Consider the following 12435-nt stretch of genomic DNA (forward strand, 5'->3'; position numbering starts at 1 on the left):
TTCATAACAGGATAACATGACTTCGAAGGAGGTGGCGCAAAGTAATGTCTCTGGACAGCAAATCGAAGACGGAGAACTATATGAAGCTGAAGTTTCGCTGAAATTTAGGATACCTTTTTGCGGCCTCATGTTCTCCTGATACATATTGGCCAAAACCTGGCACAAATTATCAGAAGGCACAAAGTTTGAGCTTCATAACAGGATAACATGACTTCGAAGGAGGTGGCGCAAAGTAATGTCTCTGGACAGCAAATTGAAGACGGAGAACTATTTGAAGCAGAAGTTTCGCTGAAATTTGGGATATTTCGAAACGCACAAAGTTTGAGCTTCATAACAGGATAACATGACTTCGAAGGAGGTGGCGCAAAGTAATGTCTCTGGACAGCAAATTGAAGACGGAGAACTATTTGAAGCAGAAGTTTCGCTGAAATTTGGGATATTTCGAAACGCACAAAGTTTGAGCTTCATAACAGGATAACATGACTTCGAAGGAGGTGGCGCAAAGTAATGTCTCTGGACAGCAAATCGAAGACGGAGAACTATATGAAGCAGAAGTTTGGCTGAAATTTAGGATATTTCGGAACGCACAAAATTTGAGCTTCATAACAGGATAACATGACTACGAAGGAGGTGGCGCAAAGTAATGTCTCCGGAAAGTAAATGGAAGACGGAGAACTATTTGAAGCTGAAGTTTCGCTGAAATTTAGGATACGTTTTTGCGGCCTCATGTCCTCCTGATACATATTGGCCAAAACCTGGCATAAATTATCAGAACGCACAAAGTTTGAGCTTCATAACAGGATAACATGATTTCCAAGGAGGTGGCGCAACGTAATGTCTCTGGACAGCAAATTGAAGACGGAGAACTATTTGAAGCAGAAGTTTCGCTGAAATTTGGGATATTTCGGAACGCACAAAATTTGAGCTTCATAACAGGATAACATGACTACGAAGGAGGTGGCGCAAAGTAATGTCTCCGGAGAGTAAATGAAAGACGGAGAACTATTTGAAGCTGAAGTTTCGCTGAAATTTAGGATACCTTTTTGCGGCCTCATGTTCTCCTGATACATATTGGCCAAAACCTGGCACAAATTATCAGAAGGCACAAAGTTTGAGCTTCATAACAGGATAACATGACTTCGAAGGAGGTGGCGCAAAGTAATGTCTCTGGACAGCAAATTGAAGACGGAGAACTATTTGAAGCAGAAGTTTCGCTGAAATTTGGGATATTTCGGAACGCACAAAATTTGAGCTTCATAACAGGATAACATGACTACGAAGGAGGTGGCGCAATGTAATGTCTCCGGAAAGTAAATGGAAGACGGAGAACTATTTGAAGCTGAAGTTTCGCTGAAATTTAGGATACGTTTTTGCGGCCTCATGTCCTCCTGATACATATTGGCCAAAACCTGGCATAAATTATCAGAACGCACAAAGTTTGAGCTTCATAACAGGATAACATGATTTCCAAGGAGGTGGCGCAACGTAATGTCTCTGGACAGCAAATTGAAGACGGAGAACTATTTGAAGCAGAAGTTTCGCTGAAATTTGGGATATTTCGGAACGCACAAAATTTGAGCTTCATAACAGGATAACATGACTACGAAGGAGGTGGCGCAAAGTAATGTCTCCGGAGAGTAAATGAAAGACGGAGAACTATTTGAAGCTGAAGTTTCGCTGAAATTTAGGATACCTTTTTGCGGCCTCATGTTCTCCTGATACATATTGGCCAAAACCTGGCACAAATTATCAGAAGGCACAAAGTTTGAGCTTCATAACAGGATAACATGACTTCGAAGGAGGTGGCGCAAAGTAATGTCTCTGGACAGCAAATTGAAGACGGAGAACTATTTGAAGCAGAAGTTTCGCTGAAATTTGGGATATTTCGGAACGCACAAAATTTGAGCTTCATAACAGGATAACATGACTACGAAGGAGGTGGCGCAAAGTAATGTCTCCGGAGAGTAAATGAAAGACGGAGAACTATTTGAAGCTGAAGTTTCGCTGAAATTTAGGATACCTTTTTGCGGCCTCATGTTCTCCTGATACATATTGGCCAAAACCTGGCACAAATTATCAGAAGGCACAAAGTTTGAGCTTCATAACAGGATAACATGACTTCGAAGGAGGTGGCGCAAAGTAATGTCTCTGGACAGCAAATTGAAGACGGAGAACTATTTGAAGCAGAAGTTTCGCTGAAATTTGGGATATTTCGGAACGCACAAAATTTGAGCTTCATAACAGGATAACATGACTACGAAGGAGGTGGCGCAAAGTAATGTCTCCGGAAAGTAAATGGAAGACGGAGAACTATTTGAAGCTGAAGTTTCGCTGAAATTTAGGATACCTTTTTGCGGCCTCATGTCCTCCTGATACATATTGGCCAAAACCTGGCATAAATTATCAGAACGCACAAAGTTTGAGCTTCATAACAGGATAACATGACTTCGAAGGAGGTGGCGCAAAGTAATGTCTCTGGACAGCAAATCGAAGACGGAGAACTATTTGAAGCAGAAGTTTCGCTGAAATTTGGGATATTTCGGAACGCACAAAATTTGAGCTTCATAACAGGATAACATGACTACGAAGGAGGTGGCGCAAAGTAATGTCTCCGCAAAGTAAATGGAAGACGGAGAACTATTTGAAGCTGAAGTTTCGCTGAAATTTGGGATATTTCGAAAGGCACAAAGTTTGAGCTTCATAACAGGATAACATGACTTCGAAGGAGGTGGCGCAAAGTAATGTCTCTGGACAGCAAATCGAAGACGGAGAACTATTTGAAGCAGAAGTTTCGCTGAAATTTAGGATACCTTTTTGCGGCCTCGTGTTCTCCTGATACATATTGGCCAAAACCTGGCATAAATTATCAGAAGGCACAAAGTTTGAGTTTCATAACAGGATAACATGATTTCCAAGGAGGTGGCGCAAAGTAATGTCTCTGGACAGCAAATTGAAGACGGAGAACTAGTTGAAGCAGAAGTTTCGCTGAAATTTAGGATATTTCCAAATGCACAAAATTTGAGCTTCATAACAGGATAACATGACTACGAAGGAGGTGGCGCAAAGTAATGTCTCCGGAGAGTAAATGGAAGACGTAGAACTATTTGAAGCTGAAGTTTCGCTGAAATTTAGGATACCTTTTTGCGGCCTCATGTTCTCCTGATACATATTGGCCAAAACCTGGCATAAATTATCACAAGGCACAAAGTTTGAGCTTCATAACAGGATAACATGACTTCGAAGGAGGTGGCGCAAAGTAATGTCTCTGGACAGCAAATCGAAGACGGAGAACTATATGAAGCTGAAGTTTCGCTGAAATTTAGGATACCTTTTTGCGGCCTCATGTTCTCCTGATACATATTGGCCAAAACCTGGCACAAATTATCAGAAGGCACAAAGTTTGAGCTTCATAACAGGATAACATGACTTCGAAGGAGGTGGCGCAAAGTAATGTCTCTGGACAGCAAATTGAAGACGGAGAACTATTTGAAGCAGAAGTTTCGCTGAAATTTGGGATATTTCGAAACGCACAAAGTTTGAGCTTCATAACAGGATAACATGACTTCGAAGGAGGTGGCGCAAAGTAATGTCTCTGGACAGCAAATTGAAGACGGAGAACTATTTGAAGCAGAAGTTTCGCTGAAATTTGGGATATTTCGAAACGCACAAAGTTTGAGCTTCATAACAGGATAACATGACTTCGAAGGAGGTGGCGCAAAGTAATGTCTCTGGACAGCAAATCGAAGACGGAGAACTATATGAAGCAGAAGTTTGGCTGAAATTTAGGATATTTCGGAACGCACAAAATTTGAGCTTCATAACAGGATAACATGACTACGAAGGAGGTGGCGCAAAGTAATGTCTCCGGAAAGTAAATGGAAGACGGAGAACTATTTGAAGCTGAAGTTTCGCTGAAATTTAGGATACGTTTTTGCGGCCTCATGTCCTCCTGATACATATTGGCCAAAACCTGGCATAAATTATCAGAACGCACAAAGTTTGAGCTTCATAACAGGATAACATGATTTCCAAGGAGGTGGCGCAACGTAATGTCTCTGGACAGCAAATTGAAGACGGAGAACTATTTGAAGCAGAAGTTTCGCTGAAATTTGGGATATTTCGGAACGCACAAAATTTGAGCTTCATAACAGGATAACATGACTACGAAGGAGGTGGCGCAAAGTAATGTCTCCGGAGAGTAAATGAAAGACGGAGAACTATTTGAAGCTGAAGTTTCGCTGAAATTTAGGATACCTTTTTGCGGCCTCATGTTCTCCTGATACATATTGGCCAAAACCTGGCACAAATTATCAGAAGGCACAAAGTTTGAGCTTCATAACAGGATAACATGACTTCGAAGGAGGTGGCGCAAAGTAATGTCTCTGGACAGCAAATTGAAGACGGAGAACTATTTGAAGCAGAAGTTTCGCTGAAATTTGGGATATTTCGGAACGCACAAAATTTGAGCTTCATAACAGGATAACATGACTACGAAGGAGGTGGCGCAATGTAATGTCTCCGGAAAGTAAATGGAAGACGGAGAACTATTTGAAGCTGAAGTTTCGCTGAAATTTAGGATACGTTTTTGCGGCCTCATGTCCTCCTGATACATATTGGCCAAAACCTGGCATAAATTATCAGAACGCACAAAGTTTGAGCTTCATAACAGGATAACATGATTTCCAAGGAGGTGGCGCAACGTAATGTCTCTGGACAGCAAATTGAAGACGGAGAACTATTTGAAGCAGAAGTTTCGCTGAAATTTGGGATATTTCGGAACGCACAAAATTTGAGCTTCATAACAGGATAACATGACTACGAAGGAGGTGGCGCAAAGTAATGTCTCCGGAGAGTAAATGAAAGACGGAGAACTATTTGAAGCTGAAGTTTCGCTGAAATTTAGGATACCTTTTTGCGGCCTCATGTTCTCCTGATACATATTGGCCAAAACCTGGCACAAATTATCAGAAGGCACAAAGTTTGAGCTTCATAACAGGATAACATGACTTCGAAGGAGGTGGCGCAAAGTAATGTCTCTGGACAGCAAATTGAAGACGGAGAACTATTTGAAGCAGAAGTTTCGCTGAAATTTGGGATATTTCGGAACGCACAAAATTTGAGCTTCATAACAGGATAACATGACTACGAAGGAGGTGGCGCAAAGTAATGTCTCCGGAAAGTAAATGGAAGACGGAGAACTATTTGAAGCTGAAGTTTCGCTGAAATTTAGGATACCTTCTTGCCGCCTCATGTTCTCCTGATACATATTGGCCAAAACCTGGCATAAATTTTCAGAATGCACAAAATTTGGGCTTTGTAACAGGATAATATGACTTCGAAGGAGGTGGCGCAAAGTAATGTCTCTGGACAGCAAATCGAAGACGGAGAACTATTTGAAGCAGAAGTTTCGCTGAAATTTAGGATACCTTTTTGCGGTTTCATGTTCTCCTGATACATATTGGCCAAAACCTGGCATAAATTATCAGAACGCACAAAGTTTGAGCTTCATAACAGGATAACATGACTTCGAAGGAGGTGGCGCAAAGTAATGTCTCTGGACAGCAAATCGAAGACGGAGAACTATTTGAAGCAGAAGTTTCGCTGAAATTTGGGATATTTCGAAACGCACAAAATTTGAGCTTCATAACAGGATAACATGACTTCGAAGGAGGTGGCGCAAAGTAATGTCTCTGGAGAGTAAATGGAAGACGGAGAATTAGTTAACGCAGTGGCGCAGTGGTTTCAAGAGGTCTTCCAAAGGCGCAGCTCTTCACTTCATAGTCCACAATTGGTTTCCCACGAATTCAGAATTTTTAACTAGCCGACAAACCAAAATAAACTTGTTTTTTCCCACAAAAAGCAAACTTTCGGCCACGCAACTTCTCTTGCAAGTGCAGCAACTGAAAACCGGCCTCTTCCGAATACCATTGCGCGATTATTGCACCTGCAACGAAGTTGCAATCCGAGATTCGGCTTCTCGCGAGAACGCACAAAGTTGCACACCGGGATTTTATTCTTCGAACACCCCAATTTCATTTGCAACAATGTTGAAAACTTTTGTCTTTCGCAACTTTGTTGCGTTTTCACGGGATGCTCAATAACTTATCTAAATACTTACCATATTCGCTATCATGAAGCGATTAGTTCTTAAGATTAGAGCAATGTAAATGATAAGTATAGTGCGATGTGTGATGTTGTGGTGTGTGATGTTGTTATGTATGAATTTGTGGAGTGTGATACTGTGACGTGTAAAGTATGAGTATGAACTGTGATGTGCGACTATGAAGTGTGAGTATGAAATGAGATGTGTGAAGTGTGACTATGAAGTGTGAAGTGAATGTGTGATGTGCGAAATGTGCGTGTGAAGTGTAATGTGTGAAATGTAATGTGGGTTGTGTGTACTGTTTAGCGTGAATAGTATTGTGAGTGAGTACAATAAGTATAAAAAGTATGAATAGTTTGAGCAGTGTCAGTACTGGGAGCTTTACGAGTATCTTAAATGACACATATTGTAAGGAATGTAATACCAAACAGCAGTATGGAATTATTCGAAATAAACAGATGTAATTACCAGAAAAGTAGTTCATTTCACTTTAAAGACCTTTTACTTCACGTTACCATTGATACATTCATCGTGTATATCAAAACACACATCGTAATAATGTTCCGGATCTAGGCCTTCTGCATTATCCATCAAAGTGGGCCGATGTATTAATGGAGCAGCCCGCATTCTAATCTCTTCAATTAGCTGTCGTTAATCTCCATGATTTCTCGTCTTTTCGGTTTGACTGAGCTGCGAAAGGCTGTCTCTTCTCGCTGTTGAGGTTCAACACGTTCATCTTGGATCCAGCGGGACTTCATCCTCAGCCGACACTTGAATCTCTGAAAACACCACAAACCGTACATGATTAGTTACACGTTGAAATGACGCTCACTTACCCTCGCACCCATCGTCGCAAAGCACGGCATTGCGGAGCGGGGAGAATGGGCGATTTAAATAAACGACGACCGAATTAAACTCGCGCCATTGCCGATGCGGACGGTGCCAGGGTACAAGGAGTCGTATTTCAAGGAACACGAGCCCCGTCTCCCTTCCTCTCCACCCTCGACCTTTTTTTCCCCCTCTTGTAATTTTATTTCCTCGCCGTTTCGGCTGTCACCCCTCCCAGGCGTCGTCGGATTCTTATCGGGAATTTGTACTCCCAACCCCTCGGCCTTTTCGCATCGACGAAGCACCCCGTTTGTTTCCCAGTCGATCTTGTTCGGCCAGCGCCAGGCACCGCCGCCGTCGCCGGATATGGAAATGGCTCGAGACGATCACGGTCCTCGGCCCGAATAGGCAATGCATATTTCAGAATCACGAGACTTACCCCTCCGAGGGGTAATTTCGTTCATGTCCGCGGGGAGGAGGATGGCCTGGAACCGGTGCACGCCTCGGATTAATCGCGACCGGGTCTGATCGGGGGCAGGGGTCAGGGACCAAGGGAATCGGATTCATCGAGAACGAGTCGAGTGGGAATCGAGCGCGAGACCCGCTGGTCCGGTTGGTAATAAACCGTCGCGTCGTCGCGCATTGTTACTGATGCATGGAATATAAAGCGCCCGGAAGTGGCTGGAATATTTCGGCGCGCTCGTGAATTATGCACCGTCCACGGAAGATCATTTCAGAGATTCCCGGACCCGGTGATCACCTCTGCGACTTTATTTCCTGCCGTCAGATTTATGATGATACATTCTGCGCCAGAACGTTGTCCATCATTTTTACCTTTTTCACGATTCAAGACAGTAATATCTCACTATAGCCACTTGGGTTGCAAAGAAGTTACATCACCGGTAAGAATCTGTACAGTATTCATTTAGAATAGATCTACCGTTCAAGAAACGTTACGAGCTCCATTAAGCAGTCTCAAAGATATTCGCGTGGGTCGAGTGAAACGAAGGGACCCAGCACAGTTCCGACGCGCACACGCACCACCCCGGTACGAAGGAACGTTTCGCGGGGGTTGGATGGCTCGCGAGTGCATAAATACGCGGAAACGTATCCCCGTTATCTGTCGAAAGCGCTTGCACGTAACCGCGTTCTCGCTGATAATAGCGGCGCCGCGAGTTTTCATTGACGCCGCCTGGCGTGCAACGCGAGTGCACTTATCGCGCGTCAAGTGTCCTATCGACGAGCTGCAAAATTGGCGTTCCGCCAGCCAGCTCCCGCGATTCCCCTGTGTGCCCCCTTTGAGTGACACTTTGTTAAAAACAAAACGGAACGGAAAGCCGAGTGGACAAAAGCCTGAAAAGCAGGCCCGCTTTCGCACCTAATTTTTGCATGTCCGACACTGCCAACTCTGTCCCTCGAAAGCTACCGAAGCATTTCGGCGACTCGCAGCGGCCGATAGTTTGCCGCCGTTAACTAATAAATCCCCGGTTGCCGCGCGGCTCTTAATGAATATTCTCCGCGGTGCAATCGTGTAATCGTCGATCGACCACTCGTTATTTCCCGGACGCGAAACGCCCCCTTGAATATGAATTCAGCAAACTAATAACGGTTAATGATCCCGATGGAAGGTTTACGCGCGACAAATTTCGATGAGTCGGCCGCAAAATGACGCGCGTCTAAACTCCATCGATATTCTACCGGCGTTTCTCTAATTGCTCGCTAATCGCTAGCGTGTCCGCGAATTGCAATCGATAGGCGATTACTGACGAGGGTCCATAACGAGACGAAAAACTTACAGTGTGTACAGGGGAGAGATTGATCGAGCGCGCCCAACTGTGCCACAATTGTAAAGAGGAAAGGTGGCGGAGACTTCGTTAAGATTCGCTGTGGATAAAAATAATTGACCACTCGTTGGACCACGAGGAAGTACACAGGGTTGACTTCTGGGGTGAGAAATGAGACAGTTAGGTTACGAATTATTTTTTTTCTGGGGGCGAGTCTCCCCCGATCTCGGCAATGAACGATTCCTCTGGGAAAGTAACCGTTTACCTGATTCCCAATGACGAGACTTATCCGCTGGCGCAGCGCGAGATCGTTGCAGCGTAGCACGATCTTCAGCTCACGGTTCCTTGCACCTCATTGTCGTTACTCACGAAACTCCGAAGTTGCCCCTTTGTCTTGGACCGTGCTCCGTTCGTCTTCCCCGCCCCCCTGTTCCCGCGCCCCTTTAACCCTTCGCTTTTTCCGGAATTCTCGGCAGACAGCGCGATTCTCGTCCCGCTCGCGGTGTTCCCCCCCCACCCGATGGAATTCGATTTGGCAGCGGCGTGCGGCGGATTTCTTGCCAGAAACGATCGTGCCCGGCTGTTTCATTCCCCGACCCTTTGGCCCTTCAGCCCATACGCGGCCTCCGTCGATCGGCCATTCCGCGTCGGCGAACGCGCCACCCGTGCCGAATCTCGGGCCAGCTATCGCCGCATCGCGGGAATAACGGATAAAAGCGCGCGATAGCCGAGACGATAGGCGAAACTGCACGGCCCTCCCGTTACGTAACTCCGTTTAGTGCGGAATTATACGGGCAAGCGTCTTTTCCGCCTCTAACCCGGACCGTTCTCCCAATTTCAAGTCGAACGCCACGCAGCAGTCCGAGCCGAGGCACTTCTCCAGCGACTCGGTTGTCGCAGCGGGACGCTCGGTGATTCCGTTGCTCGTTTCCGGCTACGATTGGAAAACAGGCGGTGCCGTTGAGCGTTACTCGCCTCGGCGATGCTCCTAATCTGAGCCGTACTGTGAAGGGAACACGGCCGGAGGAGAATTTGAAGACAGGGAGGAACGAAACGGGGGTGGAATTATTGAGGCTCGATCGCGTCAGCCGTGGATTAAGAAGCGCGGAAAGAACTCGATGAATAATGCCAGGGGAATTAGTTCCGTGCCTCTCGCTGCGTGTGAAACAAACTACTTAACGCACGATGAAATTATCGGGGGGTTAGCGTTTGTAACCGCCACTCGGACGCTGGTTTACGCGACGAGGCTGACGTCTCCATTAAGGGGTCATGCTCAGTCAGGAGGCTGAAAAATGGGTGGTCTTTGGAAATTTTTTACTCAAAAGCTATAACACATTTCTTAAAAAATCTTTTTTCCTTTTAAGGATTGCATCTAGTACCGTGCATCGTAATTTTTTTATTTAAAAATATTTAGCAATAACTAAGTTATTGTCCATCACTCGAAGATTCTCTTTAAAAAAGGCTTCTGCGGTGACCATTGCTGCTCGAAAGTCGATCATCTAAAATAAAAAATTCAAAAGAATTTACTTATTATATTATATTATCTAGTATTTGAACGAAGGATTTTTCGAAATATTGATTTGGGAAAGAATGGCTGATGTTTAAAGTAAAAGTTTCAATTTTTATCATAAATCTTGCCTGATTTTCGTCAATTAAAAGAAAACTAAGCATCGGATAAAAAAATCCTTCGTTCAAATACTAAATAATATAATATACTAAGTAAATTCTTTTGAATTTTTTATTTTAGATGATCGACTTTCGAGCAACAGTGGTCACCGCAGAAGCCTTTTCTTTTACAGAACCTTCGAGTGATGGACAATAACTTAGTTATTGATAAGTATTTATAAATAAAAAAATTACGATGCACGGTACTAGATGCAATCCTTGGAAGGAAAAAAGTTTTTTTGAAAAATGTCTTATAGCTTTTGAGTAAAAAATTTCCAAAGACCACCCTTTTTTCGGCCTCTTGACTGAGCATGACCCCTTAATACGTAATACTATTTAGCGAAGCAAGGGTTGAACTTTCATCCACCTCTGTCCCGTTTAAAGCCTGACTAAGCCATTTCCGACGGGGCCACTCGTTTCGAGACAAACGTGACTCCGAAGTCTGGAGTTCCCTGAAATTTTAACGCCCTCCCCTCGAGCCACGTCTCCGTTTCGGCGAGTTGAGGGAGGAACTTTTGAAAGAAACATTGATCGACAGCGTTCTATATCAGCGAAACGTAAGTTTCGCGCGATACTTATCCGGGGGTAGCGGTTGAAATTCTATGCTGAGTCCCAGAGTATTTGGAATTATACTCTCGTTTGCAACGCACCCCGTCACGGCGTTATCTGCAGAGCGCAGCCACGTCAAATTAGTCAGAAACTCGACGGAAGAGTCCAGGCTAGATATATGGGCTGGAAAGCCCGCGAGTGTTCCGTGGCAGGGGGGGGGGGGCGAGGATCGCGACGACTGCCCGTGGGGAGAAACATCCCCAAGGCGATCGATCAATTTCCAGCGACGGGGATGCTCGTCGTCGGGTGTAACGTGGTCCGAAACGAACGCACATACATCCGAGTCTGCGGATCCTCTGGGGATCGAGCTGTGCAGCGAAGAAGCTCTCGAAAGAAGCGTCTGAGGGGGTTGACGGGGGTGGGACGGGGCGAACACGAGAACGGAGCAAACGGAGGAATAGATCGCTAAACAAATAGGAACAGGGGGAGAGGGATTGAAAAGAAGAAACACAGGGGGTGGTGAACGGAATGGAATACGACTGGCGAGGATTGGGGAAAACGGGTGACTAAAGATGGGTGGGTAGGTGAGGGCGAGGGGCTCTGAAAGTAGAAGGAATTGTGAAAAAATCGCCACGGGGAATGTAGCCGATCGCCAAGAGGGGGATGATCGACTGGAACAGCTCGTCGAGTAGGTAAATCGAAGAAGACGCGAAGAAATTGGGACGACGCCGACGCGTCGTTCGAGCGGAGGAGCAGAGGAGTAGAAGAACCGAGAGGATTCGGCACTTTCGATTCCGTCGGGCTTTCCTCCCGAAGGTGGCTGACATTATTCGGCCTACGCGGCACCCCCGAGGCTCTTGGGGCCAGACTGTGTGCAGGTGCCTAAGATCTTCTCCTCTTCTCCTCCACTCTTCTACACCTCTTCTCCTCGCCTACTCGTACACGTACGTTCCCTCGTATATACCTGCAGGAGAGGAGGATGAGCGGCAACGCGTCAAGGCTTTAATGGGATTCTATTTACGGGGTTCGTGCCCCGGCTAGGCAAACACTCGGTCCTCCTACTTCTTCCCCCGGCCCTCTTTCCCCCGTATGTTGCAGCGCGCCTGCTTCTTGCCACCGCATCTTCTCTTTCGCCCACCGCCACCCGTCGACCTGCTACTCTTCACCGATTCACGACCCCGACCTGCCTATCCAACCCTCCCTTTCCGGCCTCTTTTGCGTTTTCGAGTTTAGAAGGTGCCACTTCGCGTTAGGGAAACCCGGACGGCCCACACACTCTGCGCGGCTTACCCTTTCCCTCCTGCCACCCTAATCCGTCGAAAGGCCTGCGAGGAGGCGGGCTCGCGATCACTTTGCGAGCCCTGTTTCCCCTGATCGAAGCCACTGCAAATTATTAGAAGTCGGTCGAGCCATCCCTCGCCGCCACGCAACTCTCAAGACGCAAGCACGCGCGAGGTGCGTCTCCATGACACACGATCGCGTAAAGTGCGCCGTCCCATATCGTGC

At 45.9% G+C, this 12435-nt stretch overlaps 1 protein-coding gene and 1 long non-coding RNA gene across 3 annotated transcripts in view; one reads left to right on the plus strand and one right to left on the minus strand.

Annotated features, from left to right (window-relative positions):
- Vn (membrane-bound neuregulin protein vein) overlaps positions 1-12435 on the plus strand; it is a 276994-nt gene that overhangs the window by 137949 nt on the left and 126610 nt on the right. The gene's annotated exons all lie outside the window — the stretch shown is intronic.
- LOC143377586 (uncharacterized) overlaps positions 6646-12435 on the minus strand; it is a 96835-nt gene continuing 91045 nt past the window's right edge. Inside the window, exon 4 of the long non-coding RNA XR_013087361.1 lies at positions 6646-6882. This is a non-coding gene — a long non-coding RNA (uncharacterized LOC143377586). The remainder of the gene's footprint in view (positions 6883-12435) is intronic.

This window comes from Andrena cerasifolii, chromosome 16, assembly GCF_050908995.1.
Source record: "Andrena cerasifolii isolate SP2316 chromosome 16, iyAndCera1_principal, whole genome shotgun sequence".
In the NCBI taxonomy this organism is placed as follows: domain Eukaryota; kingdom Metazoa; phylum Arthropoda; class Insecta; order Hymenoptera; family Andrenidae; genus Andrena; species Andrena cerasifolii.